The sequence below is a fragment of the Passer montanus genome, unplaced genomic scaffold, assembly GCF_014805655.1.
Source record: "Passer montanus isolate IOZ18808 unplaced genomic scaffold, ASM1480565v1 scaffold7, whole genome shotgun sequence".
In the NCBI taxonomy this organism is placed as follows: Eukaryota; Metazoa; Chordata; class Aves; order Passeriformes; family Passeridae; genus Passer; species Passer montanus.
Genome location: NW_024372147.1, coordinates 8108397 through 8134305, shown reverse-complemented (window position 1 = coordinate 8134305; position 25909 = coordinate 8108397).

Here is a 25909-nt window from a genome sequence, read left to right as displayed (position 1 = left end):
TTGAAACAAGCTGTGGTTCTAAACATGGGAAATGGAGAATGATGGGAAGAGAGAAAAAGAATAAAAGATCTTCTGTTTTCTTTACAGAAGAGAGAAGGCTCACTACTCCAGACAGTTTCTGGGAGAGTTTGTTGTTCCAGGACTCTTTTCTACCACAACGTTGTCGTGGCATTGCTAGGTTCCTGCTCTTTGTCATATTCCATTGCAGTCTTAGACCTGACAGCAGCAAAGGATTTTTCTGAAATGGATTCAGCTGGTTAGCATTGCACCCACCCACTCACATGTAAAAAGTCCCGAAGTATCATCAGTCACAGATAATTTTCTGAAAAACATGAACTCCTTGACTCTCTCAGGAGCCATGACAAAAACCCACTGCTTTAGCAATGATTTAGTCAATGGAATGCTGTTTTTTTTCATAACCATTTTCCCTTTTATTCTCCACAGTCTGAAAACACAAAAACATTCCAATGCTTTCTTATCTGAAATAGAGTGGAAGTCTAGTCTTTCTCACAGTTTTGTACACAGATGTCACAATTAAGCATCCCTCTTCCTTTCTCAGAACCAGGTAACTAAATGTAACCCATCACTTCTGTTTAGGACCAACTGTTAGAAACTTTGTGTATGACAGAAAGGTGGATATGCCTTTCCTCATGTTACAATAGGATTTTGACTGATCTGCTCAATGCCATGCTTGCAGGTCTTGAATTAGACCATTGCAATCACAAGTATTTCTGGTGGCATTGACAGTTATGCTTCAATATTAGTGGACTTTATGAGAGAGCGGCAGTCTGTGCAAGAGTAGCTGGTTGCTGATCACATTATGGATATAATAGAAAACCTAACTCCACACATAGTGTGATAAATGTAATGAGTAACTCTCACCAAGCTGTGTTCAGAGATGGGAGAAACTGAAATACAGGAAACTGTATTTCCAGTTTCTAGGCCAGAGAACTTGAGCCAATAAAATAAAAAAAGAAAACCTCACTTCATGGTTCAATGGAATTCCTAAGTCAGGTAGTTATAATCACTGAAGATTGTAGGTTAGACACACTTAGACACACACATACACACTCATATATATATATATAGTAGGGGAAATTTATTCTATAATGTTCTGCTGAGTATGAGTCTATGAGAGAGAAAACTCTCCTGTTGTAATGAATATATGTGTGTAGGCTAGCATCAGATGAGTAAAGACATAAGAGGTGTGTGAGGGGAGCAAGTGGGACTGAAAGAGAGAACTGAGGAAGGAGCATCTGGGGATCCTCAAACAACCCAATAATTTCAAGGGATATAACTTCACAGCATGTATTAAAATTAAATCAAGTGAATGAGTTGACTGTTGAAGAGGGAAGCTTTAATGCTCATAAAATACAATGAACTCATTTAAATTGTCGGGGGATATGTAAGCTGACTGACTTCAAACCAAACAACCATTTGTCTCCTTGTTTGGCAATTATTAAGTTTTAGTATTATTAATGTTTGCTAAATCTTAGGGTGGGCAAAGCCAACATCTGCCTCCATAGCTGTGTTCATTGAAGTTGGTTCAGGAAGAGAAAGTTACTGGAATCTATTGTTATATTCTAAAATCTGCTAAATTCTTAGCAACAAAAGTGTGTTTAGGCATAAAATTAGCATCTCTCAATTATGGGAGAGATCCAAGGAAACAGCTAGATTCTTGAAGTTCTCACTCATTTTCCCTAGGCCAAATTTTGAACTTTTTCTATTCCAAGGATACTTTTCTACTGTGAATTCAAGTTAATCTAAAACATACTGAAAACCAGGTTGCATTACATCAAATTTGGGTCAGGTGCTTGCTAAAGGTATGTATTGCTCAGCTTTGCAGAAAAGGACTTGGTTATTCTGAGGGACATCAAAATGAACACGAAAAAAATATGCCATTACTGCAAAAGAAGCTGATGATATTCTGGGTCGTGCTCAATGGACTGCTGCCAGGAGGTCAAGGGAGGCCATCCTTTCCCTCTCCTCAGTGCTGATGAGGCCACACCTGGAGCACTGTGGCCACTTCTGGACTCCCTAGTACAAGAGAGTCATGGGCATACTGGAGAGAGTTCAGCAAAGGGCCACAAAGGTGATGAAGGGAGTGGAGCATCTCTAGTGTAAGGGAAGACTGAAAGAGCTGGCGCTCAGCCTGAAGGAGAGCATAGAAGGATCTTATCCTTACAAAGAAGATGCAGACAGGCATCATTCAGTGATATCCAGAGGCAGGACCAGAGGCAGTAGGTGTGACCTGAAACACAGGAGGTTCTGTGTGAACATCAGGAAACAATATTTCACTGTGAGTGTAACGATCCCTGGTACAGGTGGTCTGAAGAAGTAATGGAGTCTCCATCCTTGGGATATTCAAAAGCTGTCTGGGTGTGGTCCTGGATAACTGGCTCTGGGTGGCACTGGGGAGATTGCACCTTTAGATAGCTCCTTCCAACCTCATTCAGTGTATAATTCTGATACATGTGAGAGATTCCTGAAAGGCTATTTATTTCTTCCACTATAGAAAATCTAGTTCAACTGCCTCCAAATAATTTACTATCTTCATAAGAAGGATCAGTTGCACTGGGACTAATATTCTGTATTTTTGAGGGCTTCTGGACACAACGTATTTTATTTTGCATTCTACAATATGATTTTGTTCTTAGACAGTTTATGGAGTGTTAATAAATACTTACTACTGGTGAAAAAAAAGTATAAGCCTTGCAGTAACAAGTGATATTAAAACTTATAAGCATGCCAAGATGAGGTGTAATGCACATTTTTTAATAGTGGTTAGCAACCTATTGACTGCCTGCATTTTAAAATGGTTGATTATTTATTACAACTTCTATTAATAATTTCTTTTTGCTAACCATTTAATAATGTTCAATTTTCTGTGTTTAAACTGAAATTTGATATAAAATCATAACTCTGACAAAAATAAAGAAACCAGGGTAAATGTAGAATATTAGAGTCTAGCTGGTGTATGAAAAGACTGAGTTTTAATTATGTTTTGTTTGTGTCTCAATCTTGCTATGCCAAGATGTGTAGGCCTGATTAATTTTGACTCACACAAACATTTATTTGGTATACAAGCACATTTCAGTCTTCGAATTTATAAAATTTAAATTGTCCCCAGAAATTTTTCAAGAACTCATTAGAGAATTAAGGAATGTTCCCCAGCAATAAAAACTTGGTTAAGAATCTAGGGTATGATCCTGTGATATTTCTTGAAGTTAGGCAAAAAAATTAAAAAGCTTTGCTCTTTAATCAAATATGTTTGATTATTGTTCCAAGAGGAGTTGTTTATTAGCACACTAAGAGCACAAACTGATGCAGGGCCTGATTTAATGGGAACCTGCTGTATAGTCCATTTGTTAACTTTATAAAAACATTTGTTAAGAAGGACATCTAGTGGGTCATCTGGTTCAGCAGCCACAGTGTAGTTATTTATGTTGCATTCCTACTGGGTTGAAAGGTAGAAGGGTTGAGGGACAAAAGGCACAGAGGTGAGGCTGAACTGCTTGCCCAGCATACCTCTCTCCCTCTCCAGCTCTGCTGTTGTGAGCACAAAGGTTTGCCCACAAACCTGTTCTCTATCCTGAAGCTCTTCTTTGTTCAGAGTGTTCGGATGATGTTGATTCCATCTCAGAAGTAGAGACATGGGCTCAGTAATACTTTGCTTTCCATTTGATGCTATTTAGGGAGCAATAGTACAAAGTGAAGAATCTTTAACTTATTCTCCTTCCCCACTAAAATAAACAGAATTATAGAAATATCTTCAGTTGGCCAGTCTAAAGCCTGGCTGAATCTTTGGTCTTTCTCTCATTGTCAAGAGTTGTCCTCCTGGGTGGGAGTTTGACTGTGTGAGGTTGTCATCCTGTGTCCTGGCTGCCCTGCTCTATTCTGGGGTTCAGAAAAGGTCTATTCTGCCCTAAGTATCTCCCACTGGCTCCCCCTTAGGGCTTGGTTTTCAGGCTGTGTAGGAAGGAGACCTTTTCCATGTGGATGAAGTGCACCATTGACTGTTTGAATGATGTCTGTGGGAAGAGTTCTCTCCTTTGCAGCTCCTACTGCTCATAGTGGTGGTTTCATGTCTTTCTCTGCCAACAGGCTGCTAGAATCCTCACCAGGCTTTGTAGGCATGTGGGACATTTCTTTCCTACTTAGCACTCACATGGAAGATGAGAGTGCACTCCACAACCGGTGCACTACTTGAGCCTGCAGCCCTTCTGCCTCTGCAGGCTCAAATAAATAGCCCTGTATCATGTTTCCTTTGACAGTAAATTCTGCAGTATATAATAAGCATGTTGCTCAGCAGTCGTAGCGTAGCTCATAGAAACCCCTCATTGGTTCACAGTGTCCTGATGTGGCTGCCATGAACAAAAACCCAAGCTTTGCCCTGTTTTTTCACAACACTATGATGAGTTTAAAAGAGTCTGATATAAAGCATCCTTCTAGGACAAGGAAAGTCCTGTATACCAAATCAGAAGGTCTGATTGAGTTGGCTAATTTTTCTTATAGCAGCAAAAGCAGCAACGGTAGAATTGATAGGCAGAAGTTCCCCAACAACCACCACTATTTTTCATGGTTTAATTTGGGATAAGGACTAAGCCCCAGCAAGGCGCCTAGTCAGTTTCCTCCCCCTGGTGGGATGGGAGCAAGAATTGGAAGAGTAAAAGTGAGTAAATCCTTGGGTTGAGATACAGACAGTTTAATAAATAAAACAAAAGCCACAGACATAAGCAAAGCAAAACAAGGGATTTTTTCACCATTTCCTATGGTCAGTAGGTGTTCAGCCAGCTCAGGAAAGCAGGCCTCTAGAATGATTAACAGTGACTTGGGAAGACAAAAGCTGTCACTCTGAACATTCCCTGGTTCCTTCTCCTGTCCCTGGGTCCATATGCTGAGCATGCCATATGATACAGAATATTGCTTTTGTCAGTCAGGGTCACCTGTCCCAGCTGTGTCCCCTCCCAAGTCCTTGTCCCCCCCCAGCATACTCACTTTTGGGGCTGTGTGAGCAGAAGAAAAGCCCTTGACTCTCTGTAGGTGCTGCTCAGCAGTAACAAAAACATCCCTCTGTTAGCAACACGGCTTCCAGCAGAAATGCACAACACAGTCCCATACCAGCCACTGTGAGAAAAATTAACTCTATCCTAGCCAAACCCAGCACACCATTTTAGTCTGAGATTCTGGACTTAGAAAAATGTCTGAATTATTTCACTTTCCTTTTCACTACTATTTCCAGTCACTTAAGACTCCAAGTCCACTGTTTGCCAAGTCAAGAGGGAAGACTAATGTTGCTTTCATTAACAGTGCTTCCAACATCATGCTTGCTGAAGAGAATATCCATGTAACACACAGCATTAATGCGTGATACTTTTAATCCAATACTAGTCTTTGACCAGAAGGGAGTTATGGAACAATTTCCCCATGATGTACTTATCCCTCTGTACACCTCAATTTTCAAAGAAATCTTGAAGTGTGGAATGCTCTTAGTGGACTATATTTGAGCTAAACGTTGCAGGATTGGTCCTCTAGCTTATGGGAGAATACAGCCTGCAGGGTCAGAAAGAGACACAATTAAGTAACTTGATGAAAAATGGTGGTGAAGAGAGGTGGCTTCCTGAAAAGAATGACTCTGACAGTTTAACAGGAAAACAAAACCCCACCACTTCCCTGCTCTCACTAGGTTATGGTTCAGCTGCTTTGGCCTTAGCATCAGTCTACATGGAGCTCCCTGTCAGTTGCCACGTCACATCTCATTCACTTCTGCATTGTGTCATTGCTGTCATGAAGAGAGCAGGCATCTAGGAGAATTTCCTTTGCTGTTACCTGATATACCATTATTCACCTCTTATCATTTTAGCAAAGTAGTTGCACTGCTGTCAGAGGTAATGGAGAGCATGCCGCTAAGAAAATTGGCTGTAATTTATTTATCAATTGTTTCTGCATACCACAAAAAGAGACCATCTACTTTACGGCTGGGTCTAAGGTATCTGAGAGCCCTTGAAGTTCATGGTTTTCCGGTATTCTAAGTTCTACTTATGGCTTTTCCTGTATATGACACACAACACCACCCCTGTGGTCTTCAAGGCTGATTTCTTCTTTGCTTTCTTTAGTCACAAATCATTCTGAGGCGTCCCTTAAGTGCATTTGTATTGTTAAGTGCACCGGCCTGATTTGGTGTTAATTCAATTTGAGTGCCCTTAATATCTTGCGGGAGTGAGGCAATGCATGAGAGCTGTACCTTGTAAAAACAGGTTCCAGGTCTGCCTGAGAGCAAAGCACCTTTCCCACAGCAATTTACCAAAGTTGCTGATAAAATTTTCATAAGGAAACCTTTTTAGTCTGACCCTATTGTGTTGTTCCACCATTAAGAGTTGGGGAACTGAGACTACATTCTGGTGACAGTGTATCACTATCTCCATTATTTTAGCGTATAGACAGCCTACTGATGGGTCACAGCCTGCATCCTGTCCTCTTACAGTGTGGAAATGGCTTTCAGAGCTGGAGCCCAGAGGCCCAAGTATGCCAGCTGCTGCATTCAGATGTCAATACAACTGAAGTGAACTCTAGATAAACCAGTCACCCCTAACCTTCAAATGATGGGAGATAGGACATTTCAGTGCATTTAGGGCCAAGCAAAAAGAAGAAAAAGGAGAAATAGGAATAGTTAGCCCTAAGGAATGTGTGGAAGAAACAATATCACATTTTCATTGAAGAAATTACTAACAATCAAGATATTAAGACAATTTTAAAGATGAAAAGCCAGTCTTAAGGTAACTGTGGAAAGCAGAGGCTATATTCCCACAGGAGGACTAATTCTGCTCTCAAATAAGTTATTGTATATCCTAAAGAACTCCAACATTAACTGAAAAAGTTCATCTTATAAAGGTGAGCTCCTGTCTGTTACCAAGAAAAAGTGTTCATCTGCTAGGCAGATTGCCTCTACACTACTTTCCCCTAACATACTCTGGAGAGCAGGGAGCTGTAGCAAGGGAGTCTGGATGAAGGGTCCAGCTGCTGCATATGTGATATTCCAGAACCATGTTCTCTCATGCTGTATGAACACGTTTTTTTAGCTGTTATAGAAGCCTGACCAAAATTATGATGCCTAGTATTTTGAAGAAAAACTGAGAAGAACAAGAAAATTATGAAACAAAGAAGGAAAAGAGAAAAATGAAAGAGAGAGGCTGTCAGAGAAATGGTAGAATGGGGGGGGGAAGGAGAAGGAATGAGGAAGAAGAAAGAAAGATAATAAAGTTATGAAAGTTGAAGAGAGGAAAAGATAAAAAATGAAAAGAAGAAGGGAAAAGAAAGGAAATGAGAAAGAAAGGAAGAAAATGAGGAAAGATGGAAGGAAGGAGGGAAGGAAGTAAGAAAACTACCTCTGAGTTTTACACTGAATTTAACAGAGACTGAATGAAAGTTTGGGAGTTTAGCCAGTGTGACATGGTTGTTCAGCACTACTAAATGATGAAGCTAGATGGCTTGATTATAAGGAGCATCTTCTGTAAACTAGGACGCAATGATTAATCTGTTTCACTCTAAATTGCCTTTGGGAATCTTGTCCTCCTTACCAGCATGACTTACTCTCACTTGCTTGTAGGCAAAAACTTTGATCCTGTGTCCCATGGAAGTCAATCGGAGCACTGCCTTTGACAACAGTAGTGCTGGATCATACCCCAGGTAAAAAACAATAGCTTTGCTTCTAGTTGCACCAAATGGATGAATAAATCAGAGTCTTCTGTTTGTGGAATCAGGACTCGTGTGTGTTTCTTGCAGAGGAATTTTACACTCCAAGTATGTGCGACCAAGGCAATCTGATTAATTATTGGATAATGCTTGAGGCAAGCACAGAGTTACAGCTACCAGCTAGATAACTGCATTATAGAGGAATTTATAATACCTTTGAGCATCGGCCTCTTGATCTTCAGGGGCATTCAAAGAAGAGAGAGATAAGGCAATTCTTTCCATGTGTTATTAAGAGAAAGAGAAGGCAAATACTTATACAGCAAATACTTACGCATTTTTCTCTCTCCAGCCTTCAATATTATGCTGTGTTCTACTTCCAATTACTTTTGAAGAACTCTGGAAGTTTTCAGCAAAAATAACTGGCTACATTTAACATTGAGTACTTGCCCTTCACCAAACCACAGCACTTGAACTGTGTCACTGTGTTTGCAAACTACCCTGTCACATAAACGAGGCAGAAGTGGCAAAGGGCAGAGTAAGCATCATGATAGGCCCTGTGTGTCTGTGTCCTGTTCTGTTTCATCTGCCTGTCCCACTGAGGTCAGTAGCAAACCTGGTACTGCAGGATGTTGCGGAAGTGCTGGGCCACCTGAGGAAAGTGCCTGCAAGCCTGATTCAACCTCAGCTTTCTTTGTTCTATGATTTATGCTGGCCCTTCAAGCTACCCAGTCTCCTCACAGCTTTTCCTAGTATCTGCATAATGCCTTGTAACAAATTTTTGAGCATGGAGTGAATATAGTTTGACATATCTTTCCTATTCAAAACACTGGGAAAATGGTTCCACTTTTTCTCTTATTTTTTTCTGAAGCTGAGCTGAACATGGAGAGTTAGTGATTTCGGAGAGGAGCTCTCAAGAATGTCCTGGATGACCTCCTGTAAGACATGTTTCTTTGAACTGCAGTGATCAGATATGGCTAGGGAGAGAAAGTCATGAAGGTAAAGTGGCAGGTCCTGTGCCACAGCACAGTGGGGTGAAAACCATGTGGTCCTTTAAGATGCATAGGTAAATTCCACAACAGCAACTGCAACAACTCACTGTGAATGAGTTAGGAGGTCCTTTCTGATGGATCAGCAGCAGATCAAAAAATGAATAGAGGAAAGAGTTTCACTGCCTTGCTCTCACACTATAAAGCAATTTTAGGGACACAGATGGTTATAGTTATTGCAACAAGTCCTGGGATTTTTAAGAATTAATGTGCAAGTGTTATTTGCAGTGAATTTCTGAGGTGGAAAGTTTTGTCTGTGTTGGCAGGATTTGTGCTACACTTCAAATAAGAGAGAGGGAAGTCTATGTGAGAGATGGGACACAGCACCATTCTCTGGAGTCTTCCAGCATTGCTTTGCTTCCATCTTAGGATAAATAAATGCCTCTGTGTATGGTGTTTTTAGAGAAAGCTCCAGTTCAATTAGGCAAACAGTCTTTGACTTCCTAATCTAGTGAGAAATGGAAATGCTCTTCTGTTTCCCTTCTTCTTCATGAGTTTATGTACATCAGCTCCCATCATGTTTATCCATGAAGAAGTGGTTTCAGTAGGACTGCTATCTTTGTAGCTTTTTCTATAAACACTTCAAGCCCCATTGTATAACTTAGATAGAAGCAAATAAGCATTCAAATGAAACAGAAAACCTCCAGAGATCTTTCTGCCAGGACATAAGTTGTGTAGTCAGGACAAAAATAGCCAAAGTAAGAAGCTATGGGCCATGCTTCATGTTAACAGAGACACAGGTGTTTCCCCTGACTATTTTGAAAAAAGGCCTCAGCCAAGCCCTCTCCACATGGCTTCAAGTGGGAATGCATCTTATTGCTCAAGATGCACTTCCTCTGTTAATCATGCATAATCCACAACAATGGCACTCTCTTTGTGCGCCACGTTGGAAGTATCTGTGTATCATATATTCAAATTAAATTGTGTGCTTGAGGGAGCTCATGATCCCCAGCATACTTCTGTGGCAGCATGGTTTGCAGGCTCCGTATGTTACTTGTGAACAAGCTATTGTGTATGTGACGGCAAGCTTGAATCCCTGCCTGGGATTATCTGAAAACTCTGGAACTTGCCAGCAGGAAAATTTACAGCTAAACAATTATATTGTTGAAACTCTGACAAATCCACCCCGGTTTATGACTTTGAAAATAGGGCTAGGTGTATGCAACTGAATATATTACACACTGTAACTCAGCCTCCTGGGGGCTGCATTATAAAGTCTGTTTACTTTGACTGACACATTTCATTTTTCTTTTCTTCCAGACATTATTGCTGCAAATGATATCTCTGCTCAATACGGATTTTCTCCTCAAAAAACTAGTTAGGTATTTGGATAAACATCTTCTGAACAAGTCCTTTTATTATTATGTTGATGATTTTTGGAAGCAATCCAGCAATAATGCAATACCCACCTAACACAATGTAAAAAGCAACAAGCAGACCTGCATTACATTGGTTTATCAGACTACATGGAGGTGGGATTTCCGGAACTTCTCGCCAATGCAAAATAGTTCCAAAAATTCCAAAGCTTTCAAAAGGCAGCAGATATTCTTTTTTTCTACCCATCACTTTTCTATAAACAGAACTTTACATCCCCTAAAATAGACTGGTGACTTCTTGCCAAGGGTGAAATATATTTCATTCAAGTACATAATAACATTCCTTTTACTTAAGCAGGCAGAGATGTTATTGCAAAGTAAAACTGCTTAGAAAAAGGAAAATTTGTTCCTAAAGTCAATCAGAGTTTTTCCCAATAGAATCAGCACTGAGTCATGCAGAATGGCAGCACTTTTTTTTTTTATGCTGTGTTGGTACCAGAAATTGGAAAATCACTACATTTTTCCAGTTTCTTTAGAAATTTCAACATCTCTGATGGTGAATGCCAGAAGAGATGGCAGTGATGGGTGACCATGTTAAGCACAGGTACAATAGCCTGAATAGTGGTGCTTTTCTTCCCTTGTTCTTCCAGAGAAAAAGTAGAAGAGCAGAATTTCTTTTTGAGATCATTCTCTGACTGACAAATAAATCATCCTTCATCTCACCTCACTCAGGAAGGACCAAAGAGCATCTTTTATATCAAGAGATGGCTGAGAGATGGCATTTTTATCAATGTGGGCTGGAATTGTAAAACACAAGTATACCTTTTAAGTATAATTTTATGAACAGAAAAAGTATATTTTGGTCTAATGCATGAATCTTTTATCTACCTTACTCCTGCCATTTGTATTTCCTGCCATTTGGGAATATCCCAAATGGTCTCTGCTTCTCTTTGTTGTTTTATAATTCCTTTTGTATGGCAGCCAATGCTAACATTTCTTTCTGAGTGCGAAAGTTGCTTATGGTTTTAATGTACATGTACTGTACAGTCCTTGCCAAGTACTTGGGGTGGACAATGTGCTTTCTGAGTTCATTAAGAAGAAAATTTGACCTTGTTCACCTTGAGGAGAGATAATTTGTGTGTTGAGTTCTTGCAGGACGTGAGAAATGTAGAAAAGCTGCAGAAGCAGAGGGCCAATGAACTCCAACAATAAACGTATTTCTCTAGTGCCTTTACAACTATCAGTAATGGCCCTTACTGTGCAGCACATGGGGAAAAATCAGTGCTGCACAGTGGTGTGGGCTCCACCTAGATGCTGAAAAACCTGCTGTGGTTTTTTCAGAAGATACTCAGAACGGATCTCAGAGAAGCCTCCGTGCCACCTGCTTCCTATGCTCTGCTGTAGCTCTTGCTCTGTTATGGAAAGCAGGGATGACTTGGGCTCATTTATTTCCCCCTTGTCTTATCAGTCTAGCTTGCAGTGTGCAGGCTTTCTCTGGCTGAATACCAACAGCATGCTCTGATCTGAGACAATGTAGCCATAAGGCTGAGGATGCTGCTCCCTGGACTAAGGGATGTTGTAGGACACGCCCCTGGCAAATTCCTGGTGGAATTTTTCCCATTATCAGGAAATCCCAAGAAATTAACTTAGGGCAACACTGGTATAAATGCAGCACATATAAAAGCTCACATTTCTTTACTTCACTGAATTTAAGCTGTTTATTTATGTCTTATAGTGTAAATGGGACTACAGGTTTAGGCAATAGCTAGCATCTTATAAATAAAAAAGTATAATAAGCGTGTTATGCAGTCACCTGTATTCATCTTTACTAGGGGCTATCAAAACATGGAAGGAGAAAACCAGGGGCAAATCACTCAATGATCTTTTCTCGCAGTGTCTTCAACTTTTTTACTGCAGCATGATAATTTTCAAGGCTTTCCATGCATTCACAGCTCTCCCTACCTTTGACCAGTTTGTGCTAAATATGGCTGACACTTTGCTGAGGAGTGAAAAGAAAAAGATACTAAGCACTTCCTGTGGCAGAAGTGGCTTCCATTTTTGGCTTAGAGATTGAGCAAATTAAAGCACAGGCTTTGCAGTAAAGCACTGTTTCACCTAAGAATGTTTTACTGTCTCAGCAAGTGCTGTGCCGCTCCAACACTGCAAGCAGCACAGATAATTTCCTTCATTCTGCAAAGAAGGGTCAAGTTGTAGAGGAATTAAGTAAACTTGTCCTCTTGAGAGAAGCATACAGTTTGCTGACTGACCTTGATAATAATTTTTTTAAGGTTTTCCATGAAATTTTCATTTTGGGAAAAAGTGGGGTACTTGGCTGAAAAAAAAGAATAGTACTCCCAGTTATTCTCAATTTGCAACCATCTCAGATTATCTACCCTGTTTCATTTTTGCAGCTTCAGTCAATAGAAGGATGGAAGATGAAAGTAGAAACTGTATGCAATTATAATTTTTTGTGCCTCCACCCTCTAGAACCCTCAGAAGCTCAAACTTCATGACTGAATGGAATCAAAAGGGGCCCAGTCATTCCTGCCTGGTGGTTCTGTATTTTGTGTATGTAATTTAGGGGAACAGCTAGCAGCTAAGATAGATAGTGTAGTGATCTGCTGAGAGTGTGTATGAATAGTGTCTTACTTTCCATGGAGTCCTTAGTAAGAGGCTATTCAGGATCTGTTAAGACCTAGACAGTATTTGAAACCTGCCACTCACACCAGAAAGCTACTGCTCACTTTGAGATCCCATGTCAGCTCCTTAAATCAAACCCTTCAGACTCAGGAATGAAGTAAATAAATTATAAGCTTTATTGATTGTGTCTGCTGTGTGAACGTTCTTTAGCATTGACTAAACCATTCAAACCTTTGTCCCAGCATGGATCAGGCTCCCTGTAAAACCCGAAATGGCTGCTCAAGAGAGAGCAAAAATGTTTTCTTTCGTTCATCCAAGATTCTGTCAGGGAGGGGTTTGATCTCTGCAGCTTTACAACATCCATATGGTCAGGAATGAATTAGTTGGCTCCTTTGACTGGGATATGCGATCAGAGTTGTAGATTGGACAGAAGCCACGGTGATACAGCCTTTTTTCTTTATTTTTTTTTTAAGTATTACTGAATTTCTCAAGATTTTTGTAGCTATGGCCCCAGTTTGTCCTTTACTTGGACTCTTGGTCTGTTATCCCATCTGAATGACTCCGTTGACTTCAACTAAATCACTGGTATAAATGCATCTTAGACTTCTCTTCCAGCTGATGGAGATAGTGCTGGTGATTGCTAGTTGGGGGTTATTTTGGGGGAAGGGATTGTTTTTGCTTCTGCTTTAAAACAAGGAGGTGTGGTAAATCACAGGCATCTTTCTTGGGATGGAGATTATAAATCACTCTTCCCAGGTGAAATCTTTTATTTATGCCTTGGGATTCCATTTCATTGAGGAAAGGTATGTTCTTTTGACTTCAGCCAGACTGCACTTTAGCAAGTGATTCAAATCAAGCTGACACTTATTAGCGAGCATGCTGAACACTTTGCTCCCAGGCACTTTACTGTGCTGCCACATTCTCCATTCTTCACAGATGTTTGTTCTCCTTAGGTTTCATCTGGAAGCAAAATCACTGCTTGCTCCTCATGTTAGTGGGAAGTCAACTGCAAAGAGCAGCTTGATTTTAGAGACAATGGATCACTCCCACCAGTTAAAAAAAAAGGAAAAAAAAAAAAAGAAGGGGAGAGGGGAGATAAAATAATACACTGACAGATCAGCTATATACACTCCCAAATCAGTTTGAGCTCATTCTTCTGGTCTGAAAGTGACCAAGCACACTTTCTATTATAATCTATTATGTGTTGAGTCCTGTCACCACACTCAGTGTTAGTCAGAACAGTAACAGAACATTCAGTGACAGTAGCTTCACAGACAGTACCAGTAACATCATATAGATGTAAAATTATTTGATTTCAAAGCAACAATTTTTACTGTAAGCTTGTGGTTTTTGGGAGGGGAAAAAAACTCAAACCAGTCCCAAATCTTGAACAGTGAAAAAATTATGCAGATAAGTAGCTCTAGATGCTTTTCTTTCTCTAGTAATACTCTAAAATTAATCCCTACACATACCATGCTTGTGTTTCTTTTGCAGTGCATGCGCTTATTTACCACCCTGAGAAAGCATGGTTCAGGGGCAAGAGCCAGTGATGAGCTCCAGCTGCCAGGGAAGAGGGAAGAAATAGTAGCTCACTTACACAGCCTCTTGGTTAAATGTAGGTTGATTTGTGTCTAAAAAGAGGTGTAACACCTCACCAGATCACAGGTAAGTGTGAGGTACTTATGACAGAATGAAGAAGAGGCAGCAGTAAACTTCAGAAGATACCTGGAACATCTGCCCAGGTTGAATTTCTGGTGGTAAAAAGCATCTCTGTGTGCAGGTTACATGTCACAAGAGAGGGGTGGCTACTGTCAGGTCTAATAACCTGCATGTGCCCAAGTGACCCTGTGAGACGTGTGAGAACTCCAAGCCCTCCAAGGGCAGGAGTGTGGGTTCATCCAAGCTGATATGGCAGGGACATTTTGCACTGGCCATTTCTTACTGCTTGCTTTCTAACACAGAATTACTGGCAAAAAATGAAGGCTACCTATTACAAAGGCCTGACTTTTCTAAATTCACATTACTTCATAGCCATTGCTGGCCCCTTTCTACACTAAGAGGAGGAAGCATCTTGCTGTTTCTTTAATGAGATCTATGTCATCACTGTTGAAAATGGAATGCCTATAGTAAGGAGATAGCAGCGGCATGAGTCAGTGTGTGCTGGAGTTTGAACACACGAGTTGTATTTTTATACAAAGAGCTACTATGTAAAAATGCATGATCTGCAAAGGTGACCCTGCCAATTAAGTAGTTGTACATGGCAAATGAACAATGGAGGAAAAAAGAAATCCCTTTTTAAAAATACGTTGTTTCAATTTATTTTAATTTAGTATTATAATAATCATGAAAAAGAAATCAAACCTGCAAAGGCAAGGATAGTGTTTCTTCCTTAAATATTTTACAGCATTGTAACATATCAAATGTCTGTTTAATATGCCATATACGATGTTTGTATAAAACTGTAGTTACTAAACCTTTCAAAAAAAACTTCCTATATTCTAGCAAGGGACACCACAGCAAGGCTATGTTGCAGTAGAGAACGAGAAGGTCTCTGTTGGATGGTGCCTGTAACAAGCTCTTTACCCAGAAAAGTCACAAGTGAGCTAGATGGCTGCACATTCAGAGGTGTGAACCATGGTTCATAAAATCTTATTAATTCCTAGGAAGCTGAACAATGGGGAATGTATTGTGGAGATAGCTGCAAAATGATGTGAGGATCTGCTAGGAAAGGAGGAAAGTGACTGACCAGTTTTCATGGACTCCTCTAATGTGCTTTTTCATATAGCCTTAGGAGTCAAGAACATTGAGGAATGATAGATGATTCCCTGCATGGGCTAATATGAATAAGAATGGCTGTATTGAAAAAAAATAAAAGGATCCAGGTTTCAGGTTTTTCAGTAAGTTGCACTACTACTTACATGGAGCAACCTGCTTTCTTTCTATCATAGCATGATGACCTAGAGAGATTCTCTACCACTTTCCAAATTCTGTTACAACACATAGATGCATTTACCCGTGGGTCTTTATTCTAATCTTCTTTGCTATCTTCAGACTGATAATATTCAGTTGAAATCAGTGAAGATGTAGCACCATAACAGGTTGTATCCAAAGCAGAGGAAAATACTGTGAGTTGGAATCTATCATCTAGAAAAGAAAGTGCACATTGCTATGATTACACCACTAAAAGGTCTGTTCCTTTGAATCTTGACATTTGTGGTTTTGCTCATACATTACCATGAATAGCAACGGCTGCCTATATGATTGTGTTGATAGCAGTATTATTTGAGCAGGGATTTTTACTACCAAATATAAATATAGCATGCATTCATTTTTTTTTTTTGAGTTATGTGTAACGTTCAGTAAAGTGATACATTATTAAGAAAGGTCATTGATTATTCCCAGGGTATGGCAGCAAAATATATAGTATGCTAAAATTGCAACTAGTTTTAAAGCAGTGTAGTGTGGAATAATGTAAAACAAAAAACAACAACAACAACAACAATAACAACAACAAATTTTAAAAAGCAGCCAAAGTTAATAAATCTATGAACAGAAAAAGGAAGGAAAAAGATGCCTTTTTATCTGACAATAGCTTGACTAGAACCAGAATTAGAAATGCAAGCAGATTTTATGAGTTTGTACTTGGTTTTGGTAAGATAAGAATATGTTGGTGGCTTGCAAGACATTTTTAACATTTTCATGACTTGATGAGAAAATGAATCACTAAGACTGTGAACCAAAAAATTATTAAGTGCCAGTTCCAAGGAAAAACCATTGCTTCTCAACCGATCACGCTGTCTTGGAAATACCATATTAAGTATCTGAGATGCTGCCAAAACAATAAAAATTATCTGTCTGCTCCAAAAAGACAGTTCTTAATATCTCCCCATTCTTCATGTCATGTTAAAGTCCTGGTTCTGTAACCCAGGTTTCAACAGGAGGTTGTACCCAAACAGCAACATGTGTGACCACTATCTTGAATTTGATGGGGTGAAGAATTTTTTATGGTGAGATAGCAATAAAGGCATGCACAGTCTCAAAATATTTCATGACTCTTCCTAAGTAGCTTTGATGGCTCTAAAATGCTTTTCAAATACTCCAAATAATTTCCTAGCAAATAAACATGGAAAACCCTCAAAAAGCCCTATCTAGATAAATAAACATTTAATGAAAGCAAAAAGAAACATTATCTTACTTTTCCTTTTTCAGTTGCACTTTTATTTAATATAAAAGGTTGAATTTTTTTTAAAAAAATAAGGCAGATTGTGGTTTAAATAGCATATTTCATTGATTAGATTTTTTCCTGCCCTTGACCTGACAGGATCCTTGCCACAGCTTACAGCATTTCCTTACATGGGCAATGAGTATTCCAAAATGTACCTTTTGCTCTTTAACATGACCAAGCAGCTGGAAGCAAGGTATTAAAGTAGCTCCATGTGATCAGCAGGTTGTCTGCAGAGTGTGTGGATAACACCTGCTCACATACACTGAAAAAAAAATGCACCTCAAAAAGCAGCAGAAGGCCATGACACAGGTTACAAAATAGCCCACAATGGAAGGACAGAAGCCAAATCTTAGAAGATTGAAAGGATTGTAGAAAGCAAATTGTCTATTTAACCTTTCCCTTTAAAAAAAGTTGGGTTTTTTTCAAAAATGAAACAGAATTTTACATGGTGGAAGTTCTGATGGCAGTGCTTTATTGGAAACTTCCATTTTAGCCATTGTTGTTATTTGTTCTTGTTGGTTTTGTTTCTTTTTCTCAGATATGAAGGCCTGGAAGCAATCCTTTCCAAATTCACTCACAATGCTGTGATCCTGGGAGTCCCTGAGAGGCTTTCTGGAGATGGGAGCCAGCTGGCCCTGCCTCACTTATCTGCATTCCTGGTGCTGGTCAGGTGTTTTGTCCAGTGCCATGGGGCACTGCCAGGCTGCAAGATGCCTTAAAGTCCCATTGGAAAAATGGGGGACCCCTGGGCCTATGTATGAGGATGGGTGCAGCTGGACCCTGGGAAGGAGTGGAGTGAGGCTTAGGGGAGGTTTCAGGGCTATGCACTTTCAGGGGCAGAGAAAATGGACTATTGTAGGCTTTGCTCATTTAAGATAATATTTTGGGTGGGTTTGTGGAAGAGGAATTTAAATTTCCACTCTGAAAAACATCAGAGCATGCAACTTTACCTGGAGCACTGTCCAGCGTCTGGGCCAATGCAGCGTATCACTGAGATTAAGAGCATAATAAGCACTATCAAAGCATCAGATGGCACAGGGATAATTACAAGATCCATCATTATTAGGCAAGAAAAACAAATGTGTCTTATAAACCCTAAAGCTCTAGAGCAAAAACCACTCACTAATTGAGCAGGGGGCTAGGTGCAAGCTTCTCTTGGGGTCAGTTTATTCTAGGTTAGTCCATTACACAGTTATTACACCTTGCTCTGAAGCACAAGGATTCAGTGAGGTTAGTGAAGGATGATGGCAGGCGTCTCTCTACCATAATCCATGTTCTCACTTCATGCACCACACTGAGCCACTCTCTGGGCTCCTACGGTTGCTTTAATGAATTCCAGTTTCACACTGAAAAAATCTTTTCCCTCTCTCTAATGCTAATTGGTTTATTCCTCCCTACTCTCTCATCTTCTTCATAAGAAATGCCTTATCCCTGGAAATCATTCATGTATTTGTGTGAAGCAAATATTTTGCCACCGTAATTGATTGGGTTGCATGAATTAGTAGTTGTTTTGTGACAAATTAGCAGAGGGACAATATTTCTGTGTTTCTCTTGAAGCCTACTGTGCTGTGCATGCACAATGGCATTCCTTGAGAGTGTTGGAAATCTCTTTTCGTATGTGAAGGAATGAGCAAATATGGTCTGTAAATTCATCACTCTCATATTGTGAGGATTGAACTGAAAGGGATCATCTTAATTTAGAGGTGAATCTTAATTTAAAAGACTATCAGTGGAGTTTGAGGGGTGATGAAGGAAACCCTTTAAAAAATGCTGGCATACACCTGACTTGGTCTTTCAGTTCAACCTTGCTCTCATCTTGGCAAGGCTAGCCAAAGAGGAACTAAAGACTTTTCCATTAGTTTTAGCTCAGTGATTGGTAGACAGATACAATCGGTTACAGGAGCAGGACATCTGAATTGTGTCTCAGATTTGAAATAATGTTGTGATCAGGTGGCCACTTGTCTCTGTCTGTCAACAGCAATGCTGCCCAGGGTCAGGTCAGCAAACAAGCAGGTGTCCAAACTCCAGTTCCCAGGAGCCCTGACTTTGCCTGCAATGCACACTAAGAGGAAATCTTTCCAGTATCCTTGACAAGTCCTCCTCTTTGTACTCCCTATAATGCCTTGCCACCCCAGAGGGCTGATAATTCTTTTGTTGTATCTTCACACGTAAGAAACTATGGTTTGGGTGAGTAGGATGCAGTAAAAGTATCAAGAGATGCCTGACAAGGAGAGAGGTGTTCCTCTCACACTAAAGAGAGGTGTTGCAGCACTCTGTGATCTGGGGCCCAGGAAGGGAGACTTTCATGGGCCTGCCTGTGTACTATGGCACTCTGCTAAGCAAGCAGCAGAAATAATGAACATCTGGAAGCCCTGACTGCCTCCAGTGCCAAGTTATCTGACTCTCTACACCTTGCTGGCCTCACCAACAGGTCCCTGGCTGTGCAGTGACCAGTGTAAACTGTAGAAGAGTATGCTACCTTCTCAGCAGGTTACACTAGTCTTGCAAAGGATACTCCCTTTTGAAAAGGCTATTATCTCTATCAAGAAGCTCTTGATCTGCATAAAAAGCCGATTCCTTTCCACTGAAAACCCTCTTTACAACCAGCCTGGAAGATGTAATTCCTTCCCTTCTGACGTCTTCATCCAAGAGCATGTCCCACCCTTTTTCTTTTCCCTGGAATCTGGCTCAGGGACATCTTCCTCCTTGGATGGCCTTCTCTGCACAGTCCCAAATCTGCAACAGTTCCCACCCCACTGTATGTGTAACAAAACATAATAAAGTGGTTTGTCTTTGTGAGCCATGTAAAATAACAAGGCAAACAGGATGATTGGACATCATGACCTTTCCAGAGACCACTGAGTAGAGAGAAGAGATATATGAAAAACCAAGATGAAAATTCACTTTATTAGCGCCTAGCACACACATCCTTTCTGTGTTCAAGTGCATGCATATGGCACTGCTGTCACAGAAAGGGTTTCTTGACAAGGTTAATCCCCAAAAAGTGGCTCACAGTTCATGGCACCCCTGGGACTGTCTGCTCAAAAAAATAAGGCAAGAGAGAACATGCACATAAAGTTTGGGCCTTCTTAAGGTCATCTGAAATTAGGTGTGATGCACATTAATTGCAGATGAACTATAGCCTTGAGCATACTATGGAGAGCTTCAACTTTTGCCAAGGCTTGACCACTGCAAGCACTTGAGAAACAAAAGATATCCCAGAAACAGTAGCCTGTGCTCACAAAAACTGAGTAAATAAAAAGAAGAGGGAAATGCTAAGCCACAAACACAGGCTGTGTGATGTGTCTTTGTGATTTTTTTTCCTAATTTTTTAAATAAAGAGACTGCTATGACCATTTCTTTAAGGATGTAAAAAAGGAATTTCACCGTGTGGGCAGCAAAAGAGGAGGGAAAGATAACCACCTTCCACCCAGTGTGGAAGCTTCTGTGGGACTCTGATGTCCACCAGCCCTGCCTACTTATCTCCACATCTGTTGTCCATGTGAGTTCAGTCCATCAGGTTCTTGAAATACTGGGTGCCATGGGCTGGGATGGCCATGGTCATCTGATGAGCAGACTGCTGCATTCCTCCTGACTCATTTCCCTTGCCAGGAGCTTGGTGTAGCTAAGTCTCTCATCTCAAATGCTCCTTACTGTTCCTGGAGACGTTTTCAAAGCTGACTTCAGTGTTATTTTTCTCCTTTATGAAATCTGTCAAATTTGCCAAGGCACTCTTGGGTGATGATGCCAGGGACAAAAACTCCTAAACCAGGATCACATTCCCGCCCAGAACAGCTGTAACCATCTCTTCCAGGGATAAGTGCAAGAATAAGTTTTATTGTCTTAGCACCTCACTGATCTCCAACTCGCTGGTGCCCATGAGCTTGCAATAAAACTAGCTCAGACAACTTTTCAAAAATACGTGAGACTGCTGCCACTAACTACATGAAGTAGAGACTGCAGGAATTTCACCTGGTCCTGTTGCCCCTTCACAAACATCCCTTAGACAGCTTAAGCAAGCTGTAATGATAACATGGTTTTAGGCAAAATGTTGCATCCAGAATTAGTTGTTATGAGTGTCCATGGATTTCTAGAGCCCTGACAGCTAGGTCTTTATGCAGAGAACACATATGCTGAAATGAAAGCTGAGGAAAAAAATGATAATTCACAAGCTTGCAGCAACTGTAAACTCTACAGAAAGCCAAATAAAGGGAGAAAGACTATCCTATCCTATCCTATCCTATCCTATCCTATCCTATCCTATCCTATCCTATCCTATCCTATCTGTCCTGTGTTTAACACAGGACAGATAGGAGACTTGGCTTTCCTCAGTGTCTTTGACTTGCAACCCCCTCATATGCGTTTGAAGAGAGCATATCTTACTGTTGAAATGGGCAAGGGACACTGGCCATGGCCTGAAGGATTAGACATTAGCCCAGTGTTTCCAGTGCCAAAGGATAAGAAAAAAATGTAAAGTACAATTGTCCTCTCACAATTTCATATGGTTCTATATAGAAGAAAAATTATCCTCTTGCATTTTTATAGGCAGAACTAGAGGGTATTGCAATGGTACATTTATTTCCAGTGTTTACATACACTGTGAGCTGAGAACAGGCTCCAGTTCTTTGGGGGATTTTATTGTTTGATGACATCTTCATTGTTGTTATTACTCATTACAAACAGAATTTTGGGAGTGAGGTCATTCAATGGCAAACCCATCACAAGTATTTCCCAAAAAGTGTGCCTGGAGAAATCTTTTGGATGCAACCAGTTTTTATGAACAAGTTATAAATTAAAGAAGATGATGTTGTTCGTGATTTGCAAAACCTAAGTCATAATCCTTTCTGTTTTCTTTTGCATGTTTCATCCCTAAAATAGCCAAATACAGATATCCCAAAACACTATGAATTTAATTTAAAAATAGAAAATTATTTATTCAGAAATAGACTTCATCCTGAGAAAACCAAACTTTGGTTTGAAAATAACTCCTGATTTACCTGTAGGACTTAGAAAATTAAAGAGAATTTAGGAAGTGCATTGGACTGAAATGAAATGATGACCACTGAACACAAATGCTAGCTCTTGCAACATCTGATCTGGACCCTGAATCTGTGACTTCCAAACTAGCCCTTAACTAGCACCATACAGGCAAAAGGAACCTTGCCATACAGGCAAAAGGAACCTTGTGTAAAACTTGCCCCCTGATGATGTGGAGTTATTTTTCTTGAGTTCTGTTGGCTGTACATATTTCTAAATTGAATCTTCTTGCGATACTTGCAGTCTAACAGGTTAAACATTTGGATTCTAGCCTTCTAGGCCTTCAGCCTTTCTAACCTTGGCCTAGTCTTGCCCAAACATAAAGAATAATTAACAATTCTTTTCTGTAAATAAGGTTAAAAGTCAATATAACTTTGAATATCTGTGCTGTCTTCAGCAAAGTTTAATAACTTCTCTTTTCTGTTAATAAGACAGTTCAAATATATTTTCCTTGATTGTCCAGGAAAATGTAAATAAGAGGGGGTTTTGTGTCAGACTTTGCAGTCTTTGCAGTCCCTTTATACATTTACTCATAATCTGACTTCTGTTCTATGTCAGCTATGTTACACAAAGTTCTGCTTTTTTGATTAAAACAATACTTTAATTTCACACAACTATATGACTACATTTGATTACAAAAAATGCAGCAATGTCATTAAATCATGTTATAGTTGGAATGGAGGAAAGAAACTCTTATCTACTTTGACACTTTAGTTTGGATTATTTGTTTGGGATTTTTATTTTGTTTCATTTTGCTGCATAGTATGCTGGTGGTTTTGGTTGGTTTTTTTTGTTTGTTTGTTTGGTTTTTTTTTTTTTTTTTTTTTTTTTTTTTGTACAAAGTTCTGCTTTTTTGATTAAAACAATACTTTAATTTCACACAACTATATGACTACATTTGATTACAAAAAATGCAGCAATGTCATTAAATCATGTTATAGTTGGAATGGAGGAAAGAAACTCTTATCTACTTTGACACTTTAGTTTGGATTATTTGTTTGGGATTTTTATTTTGTTTTATTTTGCTGCATATTATGCTGGTGGTTTTGGTTGGGTTTTTTTGTTTGTTTGGTGGTTTTTTGTTTGTTTTTTTTGTCTGTTTGTTTTTGTTTGTTTTTCTTTTTGCTGTATGGGCAGGAGTACCCTGACAGCAGTAACTCTTCACCGAAAATTAAAGCAGTGATGGGTGGTCTTTATTATTTTTCACCTACTTTTTTCATTGGTGAAAAAGTTAATAATAGAAACCTACACAGAATCATCGAAAACGTTGGTCTTCAAACTCAGTGAAGGAATTCTCCCATATTAAGCATCGTGTCTTCCCAGGGGTGTTGTCTGGGACTGTCTGCTGGCTTGAGAATAGAAAATGGCATTGTTTTACAACTGAGTCACAAGCTGAAAGTTAACTCTGATCTTCTAGGAACTCAAGAGCTAGGCCAGTCCTTACTAATATAAATATTTCACTCCAGGCTACTGCAGTCAGTTTATAATTTCTCAACATCTGCATTTTAGTTTTTAGATCTAGTGAGTAGCACAGGCTTGCACAGGACTGTATGCATATTCCAGGATCTGCTTTGGAATTAATAGAGATTTTGGCCCTTACTTAAGGGCAAGAGCACAAAAACCCAATAACCGCTCATGGGGACTGTGAAACCCTCTGCAATTTTAATAACACAACTAGTCTTTTTGGAAAGAACTTATTTAATGTGTTTTCTAACTGAAAGACCAGTTTACATCTTTTAAAATAAAGAGAAAATAAAATTTCAGCCTCAGAATGCTCATGTTAGGGAATTTTATGGGGTTACTTTATCTTTAGCTTCTTTCTGTAGATAAATTTTCTGCACTGTCAGTTTTAACTTGTCTCTTTGGTCTTTTTTTTGTCACCCCTCTACAAACTAAAACCTGTGTTGCTGCCAGGCTCCACTCACTATTCTTTCTCAATAAAGATCTTTTTTGTGTTCCACAAAAATCTCCATTTCCATTACTCTACCCCTCAAATCTACATCCAACATTTTTACAGACTCTCCTTGTCTTATTGCATGTTTTATTCCAGAAAACTTTTGGAAAGATGTTGGGGACAGATTTTTTTTTTCTTTGACATCTCCTTCATTCTTCCATCCATGAGTGCAGACAATACTGTCATTGTTTAAGTGTTCTGGATGAAACTATGTCTGAATGTATTTCCCTGTCTGCAAAAAGCACAACACAATAGTAGTAAGATACTGAAGATATATTTTAATGAGCTGTTCATTTTGTTGGGAACCTGACTGCTTTTACAGTGATTGGCAATACCATTTCTGTTTTACATATGAATGTTGAAAAGCTGGAATCTGAGTTTCTGGAAACCAGACCAAGTTCTGAAATGGTAACCTACATGTTGGTCTTTGTTCACCCTACCAAATTTAAGATATTTGTATAGAGGCATCTAATTAAGGAGCTTCTTCACTTTGGGTTAACTCTGCTGTAGATGGTGAAAACATAGCTGAGCCCCTGAAAGGTCTGAACTACCCTTTTGAAAGATCCAATTCTGTTCAGCAATTTAAGATCTATCTCCTGACTTTTCTGAATTCTCTGAAAGTTAAATGGTTGGTACTAGGGTCCAGATCTCTCACAGGCCATCAGTACTGTTCAATGACCAAGACCTGTGAAGAAGCAAGTAGAAAAGAAAGTAGAGGAGAAGGTCTGACATTGACCTTCCATACTTTTCCAGCTAACATTGAATGAGATGGTGGAAAGAAAGCTAGCTTGTGAGTAAGTATGACTTTCATGTAAGCCCTAAAATCAATTGTCATACAATAAAAAATTGTTGTGTTTTTTACATTTAAATAAGTTTGCCATTCCACAGAACCTGCAGTTAACACAAATACTGTGTCAATAAGGTAAAATTCACTTGCATTGCATCATGTCTTTGACAATATCACTGGAATTCTGCTTGGACAGATACATGGCAATGAACTCATCCAATGGCAAACAGAACACACATTTATGCCAAGAGAATTTTTGCTGGTGAAGGCATTAAAAAACTAGCACTACAATGCAGATAAATACACAGACAACTTCTATGAAAAAACCCAAGATGCTTAATCTACCTGTTGGTAACTGTTCAAAAAGCAAGCCTGAGTCTATTGCTTAAGTAACATAGTATTAATCCAGAGCCCTATTTAGGGCAATTCTCAGTGATTCCCGATGTTTTAGTATTAATTACATTTGCAAAGGTACTTCACCCATCATGATGTTGATTTTACTCACTTTAAAAAGGATGTTTTTAGTACAAGCAGGAAAGTATCTTAGCCATTTGCTGTTAAAGAAGGGTTTCCTTCTCATGGCCTTCACTTTCCATTTTAAACCTCTTGTACAACTTTGCTGTGTGTTATTAAATAGTTGCCAAGTTACACCATAAGAGAGGCTGTATTTCAGTGTTGGATAAAATGATCCTTTAACACTGATGTCTTAAGGAGGCGCTCAAGGGACCAGGAAATACATCAGTTGCTTGTGCAAGGTAGTCTTGAGGACAGATTGAAGCACTGGAGATGCTGCAAAGTTATACTTATGAGACAGTAGAAGGTTACCTACTGCCTCAGTCTATCAAGGTCCTGAATGCTGTCTTTGTCAAATAAGAAATGAGAATTCTTTTCAAATGTCTCTTAAATACTTGATATGTTTCAGACTACTCTGAATGCAAGTTTCACTGTACTATGTTATCCCTCACTAGTACTTAGAAGCAGGCTTCAGCTGTTCTAGCACTTATGGGGTGTTAGTCTATGCTCGTGTGGAGTTTCTTGAGTTCAGTTTAGTTCAGCAAAATGTTTCACCATTGCAAACTCCCTCAGGGCAGGGTGACTTGCATAAATGAGAAATGTTTTCAACCTCTGCACTGCTGAGCTTCTGTGAGGATTCAGAGGAAGTCTGAAATTTGGCTATGCCCACAAGTCTGAAGTTCCTGAGAGCATATATAT